Here is a 12,878-nt window from a genome sequence, read left to right on the forward strand (position 1 = left end):
TACTACAGGAGTCCTGGTGTCTAATAAAACTTAACTGGGGACTAGGTGGCTCAAAGGATTGAATGGGATAAAGACAGATTTGCAAGGATTAAAATCTAATTAGTGGGGGTAATTGCCCATATTCCCCTCTACCCAAAAAGCAAAGAAAAAAAGAAGAAAACATCTTAAACTATTTTGGGAGTGGAAAGGCTAATAAGGGATTATTTTCTGTGCACTTCTGAATCAGTTATTGTTTTTGACTACTTTTTATTAAAATTATATCTTCAACATGAAATATTTCTTCCGTCTAGTAAAATAACAAAAAAGTACAAGAATTTAATATTGTCTTTTTCAGTTAATTTCACAAAGATAAAAATCTTAACCTTCCAAGTCTAGATAGAGCCTTTCAGGTCTATGTTAGAACTGAATCCAGATAGAGTTACTTGAAATCACAGCTATGACCTGACATGTTTGCTGGCCTACATGAAGTTAGATTGGAGTCTCAACCCAGTTCCTAGTGACCAAGTGTCCATATCCCAGAAATGACCACTACTGAAACCCTCAGTAGCAGTCACAGCTGAGGTGCCAAGAACTGGATGGGCCATCAAGAATGAACTGCCTTGTCACACCTAGAGTTGTTCACTCTAGGTCGGGGTGAGAGAGACTCGCAAGGCCAATAGAAAAATGTTCATTTCCCATGTCCACGTTGTATCTATTCTGTGGCTGAACAAAGGTCTTCATTCTGCAATGCCATCAACCAGCACGTCTTACAAGAAGGGAATTAAATCCGATCCTTTCAATAGCAAGTTTAGTCTGAAACAGAATGAACACTTTCACAAAGCTGTGTATCTAATTTCTTCTGGACAGCATCAAGCTTGTTTAGCATTCATATGGAGTGACAGTTACTTCTCATTTATTTTTAATATGATGCACAAAACAGAATAATAAATGAGGATGATCTGTAGGCTACATCTAAGGCTGCCTGCACAGCTTTGCCAAAGCAACAGCTTCAGGTTTGAAAATGTTCTCACCCTCTCCCAAATGGCAAATAAAGTTGTCCAGTGGACAAACGCAAAACTGCCCTGCACTTCAGTACTACATTCCTCATTCTGCCTAAAGTACATAGTGAGTTCATGAGGTAGAGTGAGGATCACAGGAATACTTTCTGTCCTGCAAGGCCCAACATGTGCACTGGGCAGAGCAGAGGAGGCCTGTCATCCAAGTTCTGATCCCCGCTGTCTCCATATCAAACCTATGTGCATGTGCTGTCTCCCTCCCAAGAGAAAGAAAACAGTACCATCCTCAACCACCTGAAGAGAGGAAGAAACTGACAGAGTAAAGCTACTGAACCCCTTCTAGCAGCCTATAAATTTGAAGTGGCAGTGGGCAGGACCCAACTGAAGTCCTGGCTATAGACGGTACACCTAAACAGTAAAAAGTTCTTATCCTTATTAAGCAGTATCACTGAGATGCTAATGTGAACTGGAATTAGGCATTGTTAACTACCATGTCAAGAACCCCCCTCTGCCATGGTAAAGATCTTTTTACTATCTACACTAGTGATCCCATGGCTGCTATTACCAGCAGAGCTACAATAGTGAAAACACAAAATTTTCAGAATTTGCTAGTGTAGAAGCAGCTAATAAAAATAGGAGACCCTATCCTGGTAGTAGAGGGAAGAAATTAAACATTGCAGTCGCCTGTTCACTTTCAAATGGAACAGAGGCCAAAAACCTAGTTGCAGCCACAGGAAGGCGCAAATGCTGCCTCCATAACATGCTCTCCTTCCTAGCAACCCCATAGAACCTTTTCTGTTGGAGCTCCATGAGTTATGCCATACTAGTTTGGGGGGCTAGAACAGGAGCAATAGGCCAGGGAGCAAATGTTCTCCATAGCCCGCTCCTACTTGGAAGTACAGTATACGGCAGCAAGCAGCATTAACTCTCCTTTGTTGCTGGTGCTGCACTGGGTGGAGAGGGAAGGCAGTCAATTGCAGTGTAACTCTTGAAGCCCCTGTGCTAGTCAGAAGCAAGTCTTTGGTTCTGAGTTGTTGTGGGAGAAGAGAAGAATCAGGCTGCACAGACACAAACTTTTTTTATTAAAATATTTTCTCTCTCTAAACCTACAAGAACATCCCCTTAGGTAAAGTGCATCTTGCCATTGAGAGTGGTCTTGCCTCAAATTAAAGAACAAATCACAACAGTTACTGAAAGCTTTCCCTTCGCATCATGCTTCTGACAACTCTCCCCATTCTACCTCAAAATTCAGAGTGGGGTAGGGAAGTCCTCATCACAAACCCTGGAGGGTGCTTCTCTACTGGGTAATATCACAAGCAGGGTTCATGATATAGAACATCAAGAGCATTCTGGTTCTGTCTTCAGTAACACTATAGATCTGTGTCACAAACAGGTACATTAATAAGCAGCTAGTCTGTATCCAAAAAAAGAATCGAAACTATAATCCTCCAATTCATTTCAAGGTTCTGCATGAACGTGACACCCAACTAAAACCCACAACATTTTAGACTGAAAAGCATATTTGTTTTTAATCCAAATCTTAATAGAAATAAAATAAAATAAAATAAATATATGGAGATATCTCATAGAACTGGAAGGGACCTTGAAAGAACTGGAAGGGACCTTGAAAGGTCACTGAGTCCAGTCTCTTGTCTTCACTGGCAGGACTAAGTACTGTCCCTGACAGTTTTTTTTTTTCCTTCCCTCCCCTCCAGATCCCTAAATGGCCCCCTCAACGATTGAGCTCACAACCCTGCGTTTAGCAGGCCCATGCTCAAACCACTGACCTATCCCTCCCAAGTCTAAGGTGTTTTTCGTTTTTTTTTTCTTTCATTCAGAGAAGTATTCCTCTGCAATGTTGTATATCCAAACACCAACATTGTACTTGTGCATAAGAATAAAAGTCTGTTCTATTTCACTATTAGCATAGTGCCGGCTGACCAAAAGGCAAGGAGTAAACTGCCCACACAAATAATGGACTAAAATAAGTTTTATCAGTTCAGTTTTAATAACGTGAAGTATTAATGTCAGTCATACGGGAATCTCTTAAATTGTAGACTGACAACGTCCTTTAGAAGGCTGCATGTTTTCCAACAAACGAAAACCCAGTGGGAGCTGGTTCAGTTACAAAAAATATTTTTCCTCTTTGATCCTTGTAGGATCTATATGAAGACATATTTCAATCTAAAGACCTAAATTAAAGGGAGAGGACAATAAAAGTTCAAATGACCAGGTATCTTGAACAAACCTAGCTTCCACAGGTTTCACATGAACTATGCAAATATAAGTTCACAACCAACAAGAAGTCCCTTTAACTCTGTGATGTTATCCAAGGTTAAGCCACTGGCCTCAGCAACTACACCACAAAGCATTTCATTTGGTGACATCATAGTCACAGTGGTCAAGCCATAAGTGTGAGGGACGCTGCACCTTTAAAGCCTTGTTGATTTACAGTGAGATTTTCCAGTTAACAGCTGGAGCTCTGAAACCTGAAGTCAGAAATCAGAATCTACAAATCCTGCTACAAAATTTTCTTCTAATTCAATCTGACCTTCAGCCACAGGCAGCTGGAGGGTACATTAATTCCCATTTCCAGAAGGATACAAGAATCCAGAACCCATAACAGCTATCTATTTATAAGTGAACAGTAAACGCTGAACTCCTGAATGCCTTTTTTCCATCTCATTTTCTGGGCACAGAGCTATCTTCATGTATGTCCTGGAGTCTGAGGACTCTTGGTGTTAGATTTTAGTTACACTTCATGTAGAACTCTAAATGTAGATTCAGAGGTCCCTGAGTGTCCTGTCCAATTCAGAAAAAAGCAGTTACAGTCCTCCCTCTGGGGGAAAAAACAAACAAAAACAAACAAACAAACCCACAACTGCAGCCACCCAAACATGAGAATTTATAAAACCAAACTGGGAAAACTTCCTTTCCTCGTTATATATGTTATATTTCTATAGCTCCTTTCATGAGAAGATCTCAAAGCACTTTGAAAATATTAATGCAGCAAGTTGCAAGAACAACCCAGGTGAGTATGTTCTTCTGAACATCAGGTCTAACATGAAGGTTGAGAAGCTATTCTAGCTACTTAACCATTATTCTTACACAACTGTTTCTTATCTCCTGAGATTTAGGCATACAAAAATCACGTTTTGAATTAGATTTTTACAATATCACACTAGCAACGTATGAAGTTAAGTATCTGGTATGCCTCATAAAGGTAAATGAAACAGCATATATTTTTCGTTAATTTCTTTTTAAAGAAAGGCAATTTTTAATTCCAGAAAAAGAACTCAGCCTTGTTGTGCCTTTAATTACATTATGTATCTGAAATGATATTCAAATCTCTCTGCAAGTCTGATAACATGTCCCTAATTTAAAATGTTTGTTAAAACTAGAAAAAAAAATCCTTTAGCAAAAGCTTATTTTCAAAGGTATAGTATCCTCCTTGAAAAATTTACAAGCAATACAATTTTAGAAGAGATGACGCAAGTGACAGCAAACAATAGGATGGAAGGGAAGATAGTGGTTACAAAAATATTATGCATTTGCCTGTATTTAGGATTATATACACTTTCCTGTCAATATATTTATATAAACATTAATGCACTGTAAGAAAGCAAATTATTTTTTACTACACACTAGCCAAGTCTTGGTAGGATCTCTAAAGGTATGTTGAAAATAACAAAAAGAATTAGGCACTTCAATTCACTCCCAGAACACATGCCTTTAAGTAAAAGCATTTTGTACAGGCATTAAAGTAGATTTACATTTTTCAACTAATGCTCAAGTTAACAGATATTATCATCGTATTAACTCAAAATGAAACAAAGCAAGACATACTAATTTGGAAGTGAGAAGTCTATAAAACTAGTATCTTAGAATATTTTGGAGTATATTAACAGGATTGTCATATGTAAGACACGAGCTGATTGTCCTGCTCTACTCAGCACTAGTGAGGCCTCAGCTGGAGTACTATGTCCAATTCTGGGAGCCACACTTTAGGAAACATGGACAAATGGGAGAGAGGCCAGAGGAGAGCAACAAAAATGATAAAAGATTTAGAAAACCTGACCTGTGAGGAAAGGTTAAAAACACTGGGCACGTTTAATCTTGAGAAAAGATGACGTATCAGATCCCTGCTCAGTCTTCAAATATGTTAAGGGCTGTTATGAAGAGGACAGTAATCAATTGCTCTCCATGTCCATGTAGGACAAGTAGTAAGGGACATAATCTGCAGCACAGTAGATTTAGGTTACATATTAAGAAAAAAAAATTAACTGTAAGGGTAGCTAAGCTCTGGAACAGACTTCCAAGGGAGATGGAGGAATCTCCATCATCAGAGATTTTTAAAAATGAGTTGGTCAGGGATGGTCTAGATTCACTTGGCCCTCCCACAGCACGGGGGCGGGGGGGCGGGGGCGGCCAGGCATGATGCATTCTGAAGGTCCCTTCCAGCCCTACAGTTCTGTGATTCTATGAAAGATGCAAAAAAAAAAAAAAATAATATGTTGCTAGGACTCATTTTTATGATAAATTTACTACTTTTTTGTTAAGTATCAGAGGGGTAGCCATGTTAGTCTGGATCTGTAAAAGCAGCGAAGAATCCATGAGCTTTCGTGGGTGAATACCCACTGTGTCAGATTGCATCTGACGCAGTGGGTATTCACTCACGAAAGCTCATGCTCCAAAACGTCTGTTAGTCTATAAAGTGCCACAGGATTCTTTGCTGCTTTTACTTTTTTGTTAGAAGTTGGAAAGAACCTTCACCTCTGCCAAATGACAGAACTTCTTGCAAGAACATTAGATGACTCATGGTTTTATATGGAACAGTATAAAGATGTAGGACAGGAAGACATACCTAGCAGAAACTATATAGAATGTACAAAAAATTAGACGTAACCCAGAACTTTAGCTGTAACCAGTTAAGGTGGCCCTTTCTGTTAATTTCTCAAGGGACCAGACTTAACATATTGAAGCCCATAGTTACCTTACTCTTGTAAACTCTTGAAATTCAGTTTTATGATTAATTCTTCAAAAAAAGTTGACAAAATGATGAAACTAAACCTCCTTGTGTGAACCACTTCAACTCCCATAATTTCCCACTGCTCTTTGAGAAAAAAAGGGTTTCAAACTGCAGACCACAAAGTTACTCCACATGTCGTTGTGCACTCCATCAAAGAACCCTGAGCTGGCTTTTCAGGATCTCAAAGATCCCCATCTTTAAAAGTTGGATTTAATGGGAAATATTTTTTTCATAACTTTATTTTTAAGTTCCAAAAGAGGACACCTACTTCAAGTTCTTGTTGATGCCCTTGAGGCAACTGTCATGTATCCACTCATGTATTTGGGGTACTAATCATTTGGCAGTCATCTTAGGGAACATATTTCAGAAACTGATTCAGGGGCTAAAGGAGAATTTTCATATGGAGATCAAAACTGACAACTGTGGTCACATAACTCATAATGGACTTAGTCATCTTTGTCACTGAAATCTCTCACATTTCCAAGGAGAGGATCTTTCACTTGAGGCTTTACAAGAGCTAGCAAGTGCTAGACTCAAAGCAGTAAAAAAACAACCCAGGCTCTTACGTCTAAAGACTTATGAACCTCTTCTTCAGAAAAATCCAGTCTATATGCACAAGGCTGCTATTTATTACACAGAAGCCAGAGCACTAAGCAATTGCAACCAGCATTCACATGGTGTCAATACTTTAACTCCATGTAGTAGGCCTAGCGATAAAGAATTGGCCCACTGCTGGCAATGGACAAATTGACAATCTGCTAGGCCACTCTACACACTTATTGAATAAGAATAAAATGTAATTTTTTTCACAATGAGCTTAATCAAAAGCCTACCATATATACGTATCAAAGTATACTACAGGACTTGATATAGATATGTGTGAATGGCCTAAGTGTAGGTGATTTGTTCTTTACTGGCCAGAAGGTCAACTAGGAAGAAAACGTCAGTATTCAAGACTGCACTAGTGGAGAACTAGTCTAGTATTACTTTGTATGTTCAGATCTAGATTTCAAGCCAAACAGACATTATTCACAATAATTCACTTTTGTATTTAGATTTTAAAATGATTACATATTGCTCTGACTCAGTCTTACTGGTGGCTGAAATGGCATTTTAGTTTATATTAAAATGAAAACAAAATCTAAACATAAATTACACTAAAACCAAAAGTGTTTAAATGACAAACCCTTGCAGAACAATCTAAAAAACATAACAAGCCGAAATCCAATAAGTTCCAGTAGGCAATTAAAGCAGCAAGAATTCATAGTTGTAAATATATCTGCAAGAATGAGACTAAAACCCCAAAATTTTAACAACTATATTTGGAGTCTTAAACTGTTTTTGGACGGCGAGCAAACTTTCTTCTCCACATTTTGAGTGCACACTATTAACGTGGATTGGAAATACTTATCTCCTCTATATCACTTACTGAAGCACCCTTTCACTTACAGGTATTTCTATGGTGCTAGTCACCAAGGTGTCTTTCTGCAGATGCTCAGCGTATTGAAGATATTTTTAATGAAAAAATATGACCTGTGCTGCTCTGCAATTTATGCTGATGTGTAACAATGGTAACTCTAGAACAGGGGTTCTCAAACTGTGGGATCCTAAAGGGGGTTGCAACCCCTTTTTAATGGGGTCACCAGGGCTGGTGTTAGACTTGCTGGGGCCTGGGACTGTACCACTTGGGGCCAAGACCAAGCCCCACTGTCCGAGGCCAAAGTCAGAGGGCTTCAGCCCTGGGTGACAGGGCTCAGTTTACAGGCCCCCCACTTGGGGCTGAAACCCTTAGACTTTGGCTCCTGCACTCTGGGGCTTGGGCTTTGCCCTCTCCTGCTCCTGCCTGAGCTGGCAGGACTTGGGTGGGCTCAAGCTTTGATTCCCCCCTCCTGGAGTCATGTAGTACTTTTCGTATTCAGAAGGGGGTTACGGTGCAATGAAGTTTGAGAACCCTCGTTCTAGAACATATACTTTTACTGAGAAAGCTCTTTATGTTTAAGGTACAACACCTCTTTTAGAGGCGATAACTGGCCTATTTACCTATAATTGTTATTTCTCAAGGTGACAGCTAGTTATTAGAATTGGATAACCATTAGACGCATGATCAATTTCCTGTTTTGATTAGCAATACTATATACCCTTTTAGTGTGTGTCTCAAATGCTAACAAATGCACTCTGTGGAAATTGGCTGTTTAACAATGGACAAAAACAATTAACACTTTTCTGGCCTCAAAGGGTGACAAAGTCTGCTTCAAAGTAATGATGTAGGCATCACTCCTGCCCAAATCACTATGTTTGGAGCACATGTACAATATATAAAATGCTTCCTGTGCTGCTTCCCATACATGGCCAGGAAGTGAATGAGGGTTAAAATCCCTTTAGAAAGGGACTACTTTTTGTTTTTATCAATGTATATTTTTAAAGCCAACTAAAGTGTGTTTTTCAGTTGTTTTTGTTTAAAATCAAAATCTGTAACAATTTAATGATTTGCCTGGCACATTTATATTGCAGGGGAGTGTGTTGTAGCCAGCTGCAGCATAGACCATTTATTTACCAGCATAGACCCCTGGTTATTTGGATAGCACTATCACCATACTTTGCTCTATGCAAAACAGTTCCCCGCTCCAAGGATCTTACCAAGAATATACTGCATATGAAATATTTTTCCTGCATGTTATAAATTGGTCTGTGTTAATGCCATAGTTAGTTTATGCAAGCCATTTTCCTGCCTTTCTACTCTCTTTGAAGCTTCTGTTTAAAAGGCAGCAGAAACAGCCTCAAACTTTCCATTTTATTAGATCATTAAATGATCTAGCCTAGTTTTCAAAGAGACTTATTGGGGGTGAAGGGGGGGGAGAAGAGGTGGAGAAGAAAGTGATTTCATTCCTTGTCATTCTTTTCACAAGTAGGACTTCTACCATCCACAAATTCAAAACACAAACTCTTAATTACATATTGGTTTTGATGCAGATGTTTTACCATCTGTAGTTTTTCATTTGTTGTACTTGTATGCTATATAAGGTTTTTTGATAGAAGGTGAGACTGCAGGGAAGGAAATCTTGCCCTCAAGGGGCTCCATGTTTCTCAGGAAGCAGGGATGTAATTTCCTTCCTTCCTAGACACAGTCTTGTACATGAAAAGTTATATTAGCACTAAACTGTGAAATAATCTCAACGAACTCATTAGCTTGACAACAGAATTTTCCCCTTAGCAGAAACCTATTAACATATGGGCTGTAAAGAAATAATCCCTAAAATCTTTCAGTCAGTGGGTTAAACAGTGCCCCCAATCAATACTGAATTTATTGCAATGGAGACAATATTGGAGACTGAGAGAAAGACAGGCCGCTAAGAGGCTGAGAATATACTCACATCAATAAAGAAAATAACTAGACTGTGCTGCATATGGGACCCCATGCTCAACTGTCCTGGAAGTTTGATTTATTCAGGGATTAACACTAAACACTTTTCAAAAAGACTGATTGGGCCTCTGTGATATACAGAGGCATCTGAAGCAGAGCAGTTACCGGATAGATTGCACCCCAACCCACAGCAAAGAAGAGGGATACAGACCCTAGAGTACATACCCCAATCAACCAACGTAAGCAACTTAACCAAAATGCTATTATACATGAGTAATTATAATAAGTGTTTCAGAAACCCTGAGACCATTAGCCAACACACTCAATACAAGGCAGATATTTTTGCAAGTGTTTAATGAGATTTGTTTTGAGCTCTCAAATTAGTTATTGTTTAAGAGGTTTTAACTGATCAACTGCTTCAGTGTAACCATATCACATAAGGGGGAAAATCCAATGAGATTCTAGATGGCTTTTTGCATATCCCAAACAATTTAGCATAAATTACAGACCATCTCTAGAAGTGAAATTCCCAGCTGAAGGGAAAAACTAGATAGAGGTTACTATATTAGTTACTATATTAGTTATAACCATTAAGAACATTATCAAATTTATAATCTGTCCCTCAGAAATGATGTAGTTAGGGTCAAAAGCTAAGTTTTTTCACCAGTACAGGTTCAATATTTTAGGTAGATACAACATACTGTTTTGTTTTTGGTGAAGACAGTAATCACAAGTACTATCATACAAGAGAAATTTTCCACAGTTCAGAATAAACTACAGTGTAATCAGGGCCCCATGCATTTCAGTTGCTGTGAAATTTAATGCTGAATCAATATATTACTGTAAGTTTTGCAGCACTGGTTAAGTTTTCATTAACAAAAAACAAACAAACAAAAAAATCTCTAGCTTCCAGGACTGAAGGAAAAATCCTCCAAATGCGAATCCTGCATAGACTGATGAGTAGTTTCCAGAATCTGCTGACAGTCAAAAAAAAGCAGCTCAGAGATATGAACACTTCCAACTCATCTCAATCTGGATGTCAAAATTTATAAGACAACGAATATATTTTTAGTATCTGTATCCCTACTAGACATTTTAGCAGAAGCATCCAACTATTGTGTTTATCCCACAGTCTCAAACGGCCTCCCCTGACTAACTGTACAACCCCACTCACACAATTTGCAATTCAATTATCCGCATTCAAAACAAAATTTGTTTAATTCATAATTGGAGGGACCACCTAAAATTAAATGTATATATTAAATACCAGAGAATATTGTGCTGGTGGCATTATTCTTTCATATTTTAATTAAAGACCTCCACTTACTGTTTACTTGATGCTGCTGCAGTATTTTCAGTTTGCAGCAATGGAGAGAGCTTACTTAAAAAATGTAGGTCATGTTTGCCATAGAGTACATGGTGGGACTTGTGTACAGTACCCTAATGAAAAGCATTAGTGAGCTCTGAATCAGGCCCATAGAGTTAATGAAAAGACTCCCAATTATTTCAGTGGACTTTCAATCAGACCTTATGAGTGCAGCGGCAGCATTAACATTAAATCTCACAACATTCTTACAGGGTAGTTTATTATTTTATAGAAAGATAGAAAACCTCTGTGTGACTCAGCTTGACTTGCCTATGGTCACAAATAGAGCTAAGCAAATGAAAAAGTTGACAATTTTTTTCCATTAATTATTCTCTAACAAATTGAGGAAATGAAGAATTTCTGATAAATAACTCTTGGGCTGCAAATCTGCAAAGAGCCCATGCAAATTTTTAATATTTAGTGATGCTGGTTACTTACGCAAGTCAAGTTATTATTATTTCTGTTCTCTGACTGGTGACTTATGTGACAACCCAAGAGAATTTTAAATAGTCAAGTGAAAATCTGAAATTCAAGATTTATACTATTGATTAGTTTTTCAATACAAAATCTGCTTCCAGTCATATTAGTTTTAAATTCAGTTTTTGCTAGCATTCATGTCTATGAAGTTCATTTCTAGAATAGTCACAGAAAGCGAATGCAAAAGAGGCATAAAAAGGTCAAATACTTAAAACTAACTTAAAAATTCAAACCAATATTCAAAGTATTTTCAGCATTTGTCCAACTCAGCATATTCAAAGTCAAATGCAGAGCAGCGAACAGAACAAAGGAACCCTCGTTTCTAATTCTCTGAAGTATGCAATATGCAACACTAACTTATATTTCTTTGGCCAACACAAACCCAGAGTTAATCCCAGCTCCTCAGAAGTGCTCGCTCTATAAAATTACCAAGGAGAATTGTCTCTGGTCCTTGCTTTCTCTTAACCTGTAAACACTACATAAACCTTAAGCAGGTGGTTAACTTAAGCACAGGAGTAGCTCAATTAGCTTTAAGTATGTGCATAGTACCATTTAAGTTAAACATGCTTTCTTGGATCAGGGCTGAAATTAATGCACACACTTCATGTCTCAGCAAATCAAAATTCTTAAACTGAAAAGACAGAAAATAGACCATAGTCTCACAGTTTTGAGAGAGAGACAGAAGAGACCATTTACAATGGGTTTCCAAAACTGGTTTCTTAAATAGGAAGGATGTATAGTTCTCATGTAATATTTAAGTTAAGGTGTAGATTATTAGATAATATCTTAAACAGCACACCTAAATATTTATATATGCATGTCTTTGTAAAGAGTACTCTGCATGATACCTGGGGACAAAGGATGGCTCTTGATTAATCTAATTATCTTGTGGGGGGAGGAGGGTGTTGAGACAGGAATAATTGTTTCTTTGAGAGTGTTCAATAGAAACCACTAAATGTTAAATATGGTTTTTATCTCTTGTAAGCCTCTATTTATTATGTGTTTCAATCTTTGTGGTTTATGGTAGGCCTATTCAGCCACAGATAGAATTCCAGAGGAGCATTCCATAGTGGACAGTACTTCAAAATTAAAAACATGACTGATTAGTTTTAGTATTTAAAGTATTATATTTGCAAATACAGAAATCTCAATTACCCACTTTCACTGTCTAATCAATTTCCTGCACATCTCCCTGTTCTACTGACTCCCCATTATATAAATATTCAGCATAACCATAAGGATTCTATTATTTAATAAAAAAAAAAATAGTTACTACAAGGACTATTTCATCATCTCAACTCCATGACTGGTGCTGGTGTGTCAGAGACAGCTACTATTTTACTGATACCTCTCAGCTGGAAATCCAATCTGATAACCGTTTGCAACAGAGGAAATGCAAGTCAGCATCTGAATGAATGGAAAATTTTCAGGAGATATCAAAGTTGTTATGAAGAAAGCTGTAATGCATTTTTTCTAAATAAATTCAACAGTGGGTTTTGAAAGTCTCTTGCCTCCCATATGCACTCAATGCTGAGCTGTATTTCTGGCATCGCAGTCTATGAAGATGCTACTTTCTATTTAAATACTGGATATATAAATGAATTTTTTTTTAAATTGAATAGATTTATGTTTTATAGAAAGGTTCTAATT

The 12,878-nt window shown here is 37.8% G+C and overlaps 2 protein-coding genes across 6 annotated transcripts in view; both read right to left on the bottom strand.

Annotated features, from left to right (window-relative positions):
- The window catches only part of CTNNBIP1 (catenin beta interacting protein 1), a 66,354-nt gene that overhangs the window by 49,540 nt on the left and 3,936 nt on the right, over positions 1-12,878 (bottom strand). The window lies entirely within an intron of this gene.
- Positions 9,725-12,878, bottom strand: part of LZIC (leucine zipper and CTNNBIP1 domain containing) — a 33,041-nt gene continuing 29,887 nt past the window's right edge. For both annotated transcript variants that reach the window (XR_007770765.1, XM_050931454.1), the window contains one exon: positions 9,725-10,359. The gene's annotated coding sequence lies outside the window, so the exon portion shown is untranslated. The remainder of the gene's footprint in view (positions 10,360-12,878) is intronic.

The sequence above is a fragment of the Gopherus flavomarginatus genome, chromosome 21 (genome assembly GCF_025201925.1).
Source record: "Gopherus flavomarginatus isolate rGopFla2 chromosome 21, rGopFla2.mat.asm, whole genome shotgun sequence".
Classification (NCBI taxonomy): domain Eukaryota; kingdom Metazoa; phylum Chordata; order Testudines; family Testudinidae; genus Gopherus; species Gopherus flavomarginatus.